General features: G+C 37.7%; 1 long non-coding RNA gene across 1 annotated transcript; it reads left to right on the top strand.

Annotated features, from left to right (window-relative positions):
* The first annotated feature begins 6589 nt into the window (after window positions 1-6589).
* On the top strand, window positions 6590-9101 carry LOC137180194 (uncharacterized). Its single transcript, XR_010927924.1, has 2 exons — window positions 6590-6876; window positions 8376-9101. It is a non-coding gene; the product is annotated as an uncharacterized lncRNA (long non-coding RNA).
* The last annotated feature ends 2852 nt before the right edge of the window (window positions 9102-11953 follow it).

Genomic DNA, 11953 nt, shown 5'->3' with positions numbered 1-11953 from the left:
TCCACTGTTGATCCTTTAAAGGCACAGATCTGAGTAGAAGTGTAAGTCACTCTCCAGTCATTCTGACCCTGTACCACTGTAACACAGAGCACATCAGAAACCACAATCACATTCATAACAAGTCAAGAATCAGTGAATAAGACAAAGTGGATCATGAAACCAATATGATTTTATCTGCAGTCATTGTCATTCAAAGCTCCTCATAGTGCATCAATCTAACTAGAACTGAACTGGAATACAGTATTTAATCAGTTGTTTATAATATTTTATCAGTTGTTACTGTTGAGTATTTCAGCTTTAGTCCATTCATTCTGCAAGTTTTTACTTTTGTTCCCTTTGTTTGTTGTAGTTTTAAAAAAGTTAAAGTTGAACACTTGAAATGTGTCTCTTATTTGTTATCAAACAAGTCATTCAAACATGAAATGAGTAAAAAGACATTTAACTAACTTTTTTTGAGTGGATCAGCAGATCAGTGGTACATCAATGTTGTTTTCACTTCATTAAAACTCAGACTTGTTCTGTTTCATTATTTTTCTCCATGTTCATTTACTTTTTATGCACTTTTAATCTCTATTTTATGACTTTCATTATGTTATTTCTGAATTGTGCCTGGGTGAATACAGGTATAGAAAAGTCTAAAAGTCCAAAGATATTTATACATACTTTGAATTGACAGTACAAAGAAACAGTTTTAGATGCTGTTTACAGTTAATCTCTCTGTGCACTGAGACAGAACATCGTACAGTCTGAAGGTGCAGTGAAGGAACAAGAATGTATTGAACCTGTGAACATTAATGTAGTTTTACTGAACAGGATGAGAAGAAGAAAATGAATCATTAGAGAGTCTGTGCTTGTCTTGGTTAGTTTCCTCTCTGTTAGTTCTTTGGTCACGTTGCTGCTGAGATAAGTGTGAAAACCACAAAGAAATGCAGAAAACGACGTGATGGAAACTTTTGAAAGCAGCTAAAATAAAATAGGTGACAATAAGTTTTCACAGGAGGGGCAACTGTTATAACTGTAACAGCTAAAACAGTTGTCCAGCTCTACAGTGCAGAGTGCAGAAATTACCAAACAGATTTAAAACATCATGATGAGATGAAATTCTCAGTGCATTGCTGTACCATCATAGAACTATGTATATATGCATATGCATGTATCAAAATATATGATTCTTACAATCCATGGAGGGAGGGTGGACAAACCTTATTAGCTAGACACCCCCACCCCCACCACCCATGAGGCAGACACAGCTGAACATCTTAATATAATATTATTAAAGTGTTCAGCATTAAATACCGATGTTATTATTTTTACCATTTTGTCTTCATTCAACAGCTATAGTTTACACAGAAATAAACCGAAGTGAATGTTTGGTGTTGTAGAGTTTAAAAGTTATTCATCATACTGCATCGCACATACATCAAACCTAGAAAAGTGCTGATCTGGGATATTTTATATTTACTTTGTTAAAATGACTTCATGCTGCTCCGAATAAGTGTGCTAAATGTCCTACAATGTAAATGTAGATATACAGTACCTGACACAGAGAGAAGGAAGACAACAAATCCACTCGCTGCTGCTGTTAAACTCATAACTGCTCCTCTCATCTCTCTGTGAGGCTTCAGAGACAATAAAATACATCAAATAATGTAAAGAACATGTAATAATCATATCAGTAAACTATTCTACTTACAACAGAGAAGGACGTTGTCTGTTAAGATGCTCGTCCTCTGTGATCTGTGAGCAGAAGTCAGATATCAGGATGTTAAAACACTTGATTGACTTCCTCTTTCTTAGTATTATGAATATGCATGAGGAGCCAAATGACAGGAAATGCCTAAGTTAAAACTAAGTTTTACTTAAGATAATCTATGTTAGAGAAAATAATAGAGCAGTGTTTTGACCTTTAATTAGAGAAGAGAAATAATGAGATTTTTTTTATTATATTACTCTTTTTAAGTGTGGGCACAGTTCAGTGTCGAAAGAAAAAACATGACACGTGACGGATGTGTGACATTTGGTTTGATGCATCTCTTCACACTTCTAGTGCATGTTAAGACACTGAATACACCACCATGAGTTCAAAGAGATGTACTGCATCAGTATGGGATGTAAGAAGTCACATGCTGAGCACAATGTTTATTGTAAGTATTAAGAAACAAGTAAAAAGCAAAGTACATCAAAACATGATACGGAAATCTATGTGTAAATCAGATGACAAAATGTTTTACATTTGCAGTTGGAAACTCACTCATTCACAATCATTCTGACTGTAACACAGAGCACATCATCAGTGATGAAGCCTGAAACTGCAACACTGAAGCTTCACCACTAGAGGACAGTGAAACATCAGAGATACTGAATCACAACCCTGAAACAACATTTTACCATCAATCACTGATTGTTTACACACATTTAAATGTACTTTTAGTACTTCTCACTTTTTATGATTGAGTTGCATCTTAATCTGTTTAGTCTTGACATTAAATTCATTAAACATTACAGTTAGAGCTTCAGTTTCAGATATAAACAGCTCACATGACAATTAAGATCTTCTTCAATACAAACTGTCTGTGCATCTTCATTTTAGCAACATCTCAAACCATCATTTTTTTGCTGTAATCATTCATCCTGTTCATATTAACCATAAAGATCCCTTCATAATGCACTTTAAATGTAAGTTATGTGGTATCAAATCCACAGTCCTCCTCCTGTGAAAAAAATATATTTATAAGTTTATTTAAAGCTATTATGAAGTTTCAGCCATCCAAACTAGTCATATTGAGTCAATATCTTTTGTTATTATGTTTTTAGTGACAAGTTCCCTCTTTTTGTTACGATCCCTCCACTGCAGCTGAACAGGAAAACACTGTCCATCAAGACACAAAGATGACATTTCTCACTAAAAAGACTGTAAGTGTAGAATATATCCACTTTGGACTATCTCAGATGTCTGAAGCCTCATATTATCTTCATACAAACTTTTAAATATATTTTTGGTCAAAACGAGGACTGTGGATTTTGTCCCCCATCACTTACATTGTAAGAGCATTAGGACGAGATCTTCTAATGGTCAGTATGAACAGGAGGAATGATTACAGTGAGCAACACCTGTTTCACTGTTCATATGGGCACCTGACTGTTGTTTTAAGACAGACTTGTGAACCCGCCCTTCAAAGCTGAAACTTTGTTCACACTGTCGCCCTCTGCAGCAGTGAAAGGGAACTGAAATTAAGTTTCTAATTACATTTTTTGTGGAAACTGGCTGTTTATTCAGCCACATCGATACCTGGATAATGTGACATTCAGCAAAGGTGATTGAACCAAGATTATTTTTCAATTTTCTGTGTGAAAGTATACAGTTTACTGCACATGATGTGAATGTGATGCTTCCAGTTTGATGTCTTTGTTCTGAACAGACTTAATGAGCTTTGTGAACCAGGACAGGTGCAAACCAGGAAGCCAATCAGGATTCTTCAAAAGCAATTTATTATGTATACAATCAAAATAACATGTAACATAACAGCTTTAATCTTAAATATCTGTTATACAGAGATGGACAAAGTATAATAATATAGCCTGCATTACCTCAGACAGAACACTCAATATACATAAACACAATTTAATACTGAAAACTGAACATGGAAACGTCCAAATCATCCTCTACAGCCTCTCTCTCCACTGTCATATTTCAATGTTGCACTACTTTCTGCTTCCATCAGATGAGTCCAGCCTCTGGTTCAACTGCATCACAACAAAATCACATGAAATTCAGGTGAGGTATATCTCCTAACTGTAACTACAAATCTGATGTTTTTGCCATTTTTTTCCTCTCAGGAGGCTCCAACCTGACTGGACTTTACTCCACGTCTTCCTGCTCCTCTGTGTCTTCTGTTTGCTGCAGCGACGACCTGCAAGTCTGAGACAATCTCACACACAAGAGAAGAGTCCAACTGATGGGGAGAGATGACAATATGACTCAATGAGCCTCATTCATGCAATTTACATACTGTTAGAATTTTTAAAATATTTTTAATAATAATGCTTCAGACTGTTGGGCCCCATTCCTCAGTCAAACAGAATTGGTGCCCCGTGTGAGGCTCCCCTGATATCAGCCTTTTTTGTAATATTATGCACAAAAATGTGTTCTCGTGCATTTATGAGCAAAATCATTATAACTGTATTTTAGGGTAAGTTCTGTCAATAAGGTCTCTCTCTCACCTCTATACTGTCACACCCTGCCTGGACTTTGTGTTTTTTTTTGGGCTCTTTGTGTTTTTGTATTCTTTGGGGTTTCCTGGTTTGCACTTTTGTTTTGTCCTTCTGGTCATATGGGTTTTCTTGTTATATTTGGGTGGTGGGTTGGGACTGCCTTTTGGTATTTAGCCTGGCATGTCGTATACTTAAGTTTAGGTTCATGGTGGTTCTTGGACAGGTTGATGTGGTTTGTGAACTTTGGTTTGTGGTTAGTCTTGGATGGGTTACTGTAGGTGGCGTTGAGTTTGTTTTCTGGGTTTTGGTTTTCTGTTGCTCTGTTTCCCTTGTTTGTTCATGTACTCCTCCACACTTGCCCAGCATTTGGACTCATTAGCCCTGCCCTGTTTTCCCCACACCTGCCCTGTGTTAGCCTCATCACTCCTGCCCTGCTCCTTGTGTTTCCTCAGCCAATCAGCTCCCTGTATGTTCACTCCCCTCTCCTGAGTTCTCCACCCATCTCCCCACCTGCACCTCATCTCCTCGTTAGTTCAGTTTCTTTTTAAGTCCTAGTTTTCTGTTCAGTCCTTGTTGGATCATTTGATTTGTCTTGTCTGCTAGTTCTGTTCTTTACCATTTCATGATTAAAGGAGATTTTCGTCAACTCTGCATTCCGGCCTCTGCATTTGGGTCCACTCCTGCTTCCCCAACCTGACATATAGTCTCTACAGGTGCATACAATTCAGTGGTGGAGCTCAGAGCTTTCTTCTTCCTGGATTGAATTCAACAAGAACAAGAAATATTTAACTCAATGAAAGACATGACTATAAAACTTTGAAAATGTTTTAATAAGAAAATAAAAGAAGAGATGTCTTCTTTATTGTTCGTCCAAAGACTCAAGAGAAGCAGAGGAATCAGCATCAGGACCACCAGAATCACCACAATGATAGTCATTATAATTACTGGTTTCCCTAAAAATTGAGACCAACAGAAAGGAGATATGGCTTATCAATAAATGCTGTATATGTGTGTGTGTGTGTGTGTGTGTGTGTGTCTGAAGGTCAATGAACATAACTGGCTGTCAAGGTGGTGTCCAGCAAAGGATGTGGGCTTCATAGATAATTGGCAGACCTTCTGGGGAAGACCTGATCTGATTGCATACATCCCACTTTGGATGGAGCTGCTCTCATATCTAGAAATATGGCTGAGTTTATTAGTAGACCAAAACCATGACAACCCAGAGTTGAGACCAGGAAGCAGAGCTGCAGTCCTACACGCTTCTCTACGCTTCCATTAGAGCAGTTACCCACCCAAAACCACATAGAGACTGTGTCTGTCCCCCGACCACTTAAATCAATTAAATCCAAAGTGAACAAAAGAAGAGTCATTCATAAAAATCTAGTAAAAATGAAAACCACTACTGCAATAGTACAACAAAATAAGATAATTAAATGTGGACTCTTGAACATTAGATCTCTGTCATCTAAAGCTGTATTAGTAAACGATTTAATCAGCCTAAATGAATCCACTCCCCCAGTCATATTAATACTCACATTCCTCAAGACACTGGCTGAGGAGATGGAGTTGCAGCCATTTTCAACTCAAGCCTAATCATCAACCCTAGACCTAAATTTAACTATAACTCATTCGAAAGCCTTGTTCTTAATCTCTCTCAGCCAACCTGGAAAAATTTACAGCCAGTTCTATTTGTTATAGTGTATCGTCCTCCTGGCCCGTACTCTGAATTCCTATCTGAATTCATAGAGTTTTTATCAAACTTAGTCCTTAGTACAGATAAAGTAATTATAGTAGCTGATTTTAATATTCATGTGGACGTCGATAATGATAGTCTCAGTATTGCATTTATCTCATTATTAGACTCAATTGGCTTCTCTCAGTGTGTAAATAATCCCACTTACTGTCTTAACCGCACACTCGACCTTGTTCTGACTTATGGGATAGAAATTGAACATTTAATAATTTTTCCACAAAATCCTATTTTACCAGATCACTTTTTAATAACTTTTGAATTCCTATCACTGGATTACACACCATTAGACAAAAATTTCCTCACTAGATGTCTATCTGATAGTGTTGTAGATAAATTTAAGGAAGCAATTCCATCAGTACTGAATTCAATGTCATGTCTCAATACTACAGAGGACTCTTATGTTAACTTTAGTCCCTCCCAAATTGATAATCTTGTTGATAGTGCTGCAGGCTCATTACGAATAACACTCGACTCCATCGCCCCCTTTAAAAAGAAAATAATAAAACATAAGAGGTTAGCTCCATGGTATAACTCCCAAACCCGCAAATTACAGCAAACATCGTGAAAATTGGAAAGGATTTGGCGTTCCACCAAAGTGGAAGAATCTCGCTTAGTCTGGTGTGACACCTACAAATGTATGGACACAATGGTTAGGTTTGGATCACTATTTTATGTATATTTTTCTGTGAAAAAGGCCAATTTTAAATATGTTTTATTTGGGTTTAAACTTTGTTTTGTGAAGTGTGCTTTTCTGTTCTGCCACAAGAGGGAGTAGTCACCAGAGCGAGCGCTGGTTGTACACTGCGTAAGGCCTCCGTTCCTCAAACAGAGAACAGCCTGCTGAACGAACACAACTATCGTCTCCTGTCTCTGCTTCCCTGTATTAAACAGGACACGTCATCTGACTACAGGTAACTCATGCCTGACGCCTGTTACACTGGCAAGATAGTCTTAAAACATATAGGAAGGCCCTCTGTAATACCAGAGTTAAAGACCACGGTCTTGATCTGCTCTATGTGGAAAGTGGCCTGAGATGACTTTTGTTGTGATTTGGCGCTATATAAATAAAAATTGATTGATTGATTGTTTGATTGAACTTGCCTGCCACAACAGTCAGACATAAATTGGAGTTGGACGTCCTCTTCTGTTCTGGGCTTCACAGTAATAATTCCCACTGTGTTCAGGTCTAACTTGGATGTCTGAAGCCTCATATTATATTCAGATATTTTAAATATATTTTTGGTCAAAACGAGGACTGTGGATTTTGTTTTCCATAACTTACATTGTACGAGCATTAAGATGGGATCTTCTAATGGTCAGTATAAAGAGGAGGAATGATTACAGCAAGCAACACCTGTTTCAATGTTCATATGGGCACCTGACTGTTGTTTTAAGGCAGATTTGAAAAAATGTGAACCTGTCCTTTAAAGCTGAAATTTTCTTCACACTGTCGCCCTCTGCAGCAGTGAAAGGGAACTGAAATTAAGTTTCCAATTACAGTTTTTGTGGAAACTGGCTGTTTATTCAGCCACAGCGATACCTGGATAATGTGACATTCAGCAAAGTGTGAGAGAACCGAGATTATGTTTGAATTTGATGTGAAAATATACAGTATACTGCACATGGTGTGAATGTGATGCTTCCGGTCTGATGTTCTGAACAGACTTAATGAGCTTTTTGAACCAGGACAGGTGCAAATCAAGAAGCCAATCAGGATTCTTCAAAAGTGATTTATTATGTATACATTTAAAATAACATTTTGTATAACAGCTCTAAAGTATGTGTAATATAGAAAAGGACAAGGGAGTAAAGTCCAATAATATAGCCTGCATTACCTCAGACAGAACACTCAATATACATAAACACAGTTATGAGTCACACACACCTGCTGCTACTGAAAACGTCCACATTATCCTCTACAGTCTCTCTCTCCAGTCTACAGCATTTTTACATTTAAAATAACATTTCACACAACAGCTCTAATCCTAAATATCTGTAATATAACTAACTCCACAGAGAAAAAAATAAGCTTGCATTAGTTCAGACAGAACACTCAGTAAATTATAAATCAGTTGAGTCACACACACCACCTGACATTCAACTGATCTAAACAATCAATCATGTTTGACACATCGACATGATTCAGTTCAAGCTGCCATCAGCACATTCTTCTCAAAGCTTCTGCTACATGCTGTTACTGACTGTCTGTGCTGCTCACTTCTACCTGCTGCTGCTGCTGAAAACTGAACATGAAAACGTCCACATCATCCTCTACAGCCTCACTCTCCACTGTTATATTTCACTGTTGTACTACTTTCTGCTTCCATCAGGTGAGTCCAGCCTCTGGTTCAACTGCATCACAACAAAACCACATTGATTAGGGATTTGTCAACCAGTGTTTTCCTTTCAGGAGGATCCAACCTGACTGGACTTTACTCCAGGGTTTCGTAGATCTCTGTGTCTTCTGTCCATGCCGCAATGACGACCTTCAAGTCTGAGACGTTCTCATACACAAAAGAAGAGTCCAGCTGATGGGGAGAGATGACAATAGAAGACTCATTGAACCTCATTCATGCAATTTACATACTGTTAGAATTTTTTTTCAATATTTTTAATTATAATGCTTCGGACTAAATTCTGTGTCGACCTTTAAGCCCTAAAACATTACCGACTTCTACTCAGCAAGTTGTTCTTTACATTTAAATTCATTTTACAGCTTCATGTTAATAATAAAACAAGTTCTTGTGCATTTATATTCCAAGTCATCATAACTGTATTTTAGGGTAAGTTTTGTCAATAAAGTCTCTCTCTCTCCCTGTTGGCCTGTTTTTTTCCTTTCATGATGCTCCAACCTGACTGGACTTTACTCCACATCTTCCTGCTCCTCTGTGACTTCTGTCTGCTGCAGCAACGACCTGCAAGTCTGAGACGTCCTCATACACAGGAGAAGAGTCCAGCTGATGGGGAGAGATGACAATATAAGACTCAATGAACCTCATTCATGCAATTTGGATATTGTTAGAATTATTAAAATATTTTTAATAATAATGCTTCAGACTCAATTCTGTGCCGACCTTTAAGACCTAAAACTTTACCGACTCCTATTCATGTTGATAATAAAATGTGTTCTAGTGCATTTTGTTACATCCTGTTTTATTTTGGTGTTTCCTGTTGATTCCTTTAAGTTGATCATCTGTTGGTGGGCACCTGTGCTGATTGGTGGGCTGAGTCTATATACGCAGGTCTTTTTTGTTAAGTATCTGGTCTTCATTTATTCATCCATTTCATTAATTTACTTTAATAAACTCATATGTAGTAAATTCCTGCTGGTGTTGTGTCCATTATTATGTTCGGTGTTCGAGCCAGCCTTAACAATTTGTGAGCCAAATCATCATAACTGTATTTTAGGATAAGTTCTGTCAATAAGGTCTCTCTCTCACCTCTATAGTCTCTACCGGTTCATTCAGTTCAGTGGAGGAGCTTAGAGTTTTCTTCTTCCTGGATTGAATCCAAAGAGAAATACTTAACTAAATGAAATTAATGACTTAATAAAAGAAGGGATGTCTTCTTAATTGTTTTACCTCATCCACAGACTCAAGAGAAGCAGAGGAATCAGCATCAGGACCACCAGAATCGCCACGATGATACTTAGTATAATTACTGATTTCCCTAAAAATGGAGAGCGACAGAGAGGAGATGTGCCTTATCAATAATGTAGTATACAGGTGTGTGTGTGTGTGTGTGTGTATGTGTGTGTGTGTGTGTGTGTGTGTGTGTGTGTGTGTGTGTGTGTGTGTGTGTGTGTGTGTGAAGGTAAGACAACTTACCTGCCACAACAGTCAGATATAAGGTGGAGTTATGACGTCCTCTGATGTTCTGGGCTTCACAGTAATAATTCCCACTGTGTTCAGGTCTGACATCAGTGATGGTGAAGATCTGTCCTGATGCTTTTGGTGAGTCTTCATTCTCCTTGTACCAGGTATAATTAGCTGCTGGGTTAGCATCACTGCTACAGGTCAGATTCACTGAACTGCCCTCCACTATCTCACCAGAGGGACTCACTGACACAGAGGGAAGTTTTGGAGCATCTGGAGGAGATGTATGAAAATAAATTAACGATAAAATGAGGAATTGCATTAGTTCAACATGTTGTATTGGAGCTGCTCAGTGAACAGCAGCAGACTGAATGTGAAGTAGGCAGAGCTGAAAAAAACAGACATGATCAGACTTAATGACGTTGACAAGTCCATCAGCTGTATGTTTCTTTTTAAATAAGCTGTTTCACTCACATTTCACATCAATAAAGATGTATTCAGATGTCCTCTTCCCCAGCTGGTTCTCAGCTGTACAGTAATACTCTCCAGAGTCAGAGGACTGGATGGAGATAAAGACAAGCTGTGGATCTTTACTGAGAGGTTGAAGGTCTGGATTTACATTCTTCTTGTACCAGGTGTATTTAGCTGCTGGGTTAGCATCACTGCTACAGGTCAGATTCACTGAACTGCCCTCCACTATCTCACCAGAGGGATTTACTGACACAGGGGGAAGTTTTGGAGCATCTGGAGGACATGTATGAAAATTAATTAACGATAAAATGAGGAAGGGTTGCATTAGTACAACATGTTGTATTGGAGCTGCTCAGTGAACTACAGCAGCAGACTGAATGTGAAGCAGGCAGAGCTGAAAAAAACAGACATGATCAGACTTAATGACGTTGACAAGTCCATCAGCTGTATGTTTCTTTTTAAATGAACTGTTTGACTCACATTTCACATCAATAAAGATGTATTCAGATGTCCTCTTCCCCAGCTGGTTCTCAGCTGTACAGTAATACTCTCCAGAGTCAGAGGACTGGATGGAGCTGAAGACAAGCTGTGGTTCTTTACTGAGAGGTTGAAGGTCTGGATTTACATTCTTCTTGTACCAGGTGTATTTAGCTGCTGGGTTAGCATCACTGCTACAGGTCAGAGTCACTGAACTACCCTCCACTATCTCACCAGAGGGACTCACTGATACAGAGGGAAGCTTTGGAGCATCTGGAGGAGAAAACATCAACACATTTAACATTTCATTGCCAGATGAGGATAATTTTTCACATTATAAGTGCTTATTTAAATTTTCAGTTGAAATGTTGAATAATTGAAAAAAAGTATGAAGCTAATATTTGGCTTTCAAACGTGTCAAATATCTGACCAGTTATCGCTTTTTAGCTGTTGTCAAACATCTGATCTGTTTGGAAGGATGTGATCAGATGTAACACATGTGAATAACTCATGCAAGAAACTCATGATAAATAATATACAAATCGAAAGAGTGCCTCAAATCAAATTTCTCGGAGTAATAATAGACAAAAGATTATGTTGGAAGCCACACATGAATTAAATTAAAGCAAAAATATCAAAGTCAACTGCAATATTATATAAAGTCAAAGATCTCCTAAATCAACCATCACTATACACCTTGTACTGTCCCTTCATACTCCCATACATTACTTACTGTGTGGAAGTATGGAGGAACACATACAAGACAAACACAGATCCGATCTTCATCCTCCAAAAAAGAGCTATAAGAAATGTAAATAAAACCACTTACAAAGAAACAACAAACTCACTCTTCATCAATCTAAACGCGCTAAAATTTAATGACCCGGTTGACTTCAAAACTATTCAAATCATGTACAGAGTAAAAAATCAGCAGTTACCAAACAGTATCCAAAGGTTGTTTCAAATGAGGGAAAGTAAATATGATTTCAGAGGAATATGTGTGTTCAAAAAACAATTAGTGAGGACAAATGCAAAACTTCATTGTATCACAACAAAGAGAGTTAATCTATGGAACAACTGTAGTGAAGACATGAAAACATGTACAACATTAAGTAAATTTAAACAAATCTTTAAAAAGAACATATTGAACAGATATAGAATGAATGAACAAAGAGGTGGAACAATATGATTTGGTACAGAGTTTCGTTTTGACTTATGTTGTTTT

This window comes from Thunnus thynnus, chromosome 3, assembly GCF_963924715.1.
Source record: "Thunnus thynnus chromosome 3, fThuThy2.1, whole genome shotgun sequence".
NCBI lineage: Eukaryota > Metazoa > Chordata > Actinopteri > Scombriformes > Scombridae > Thunnus > Thunnus thynnus.
This window is presented reverse-complemented; position numbering and strand designations above follow the sequence as displayed.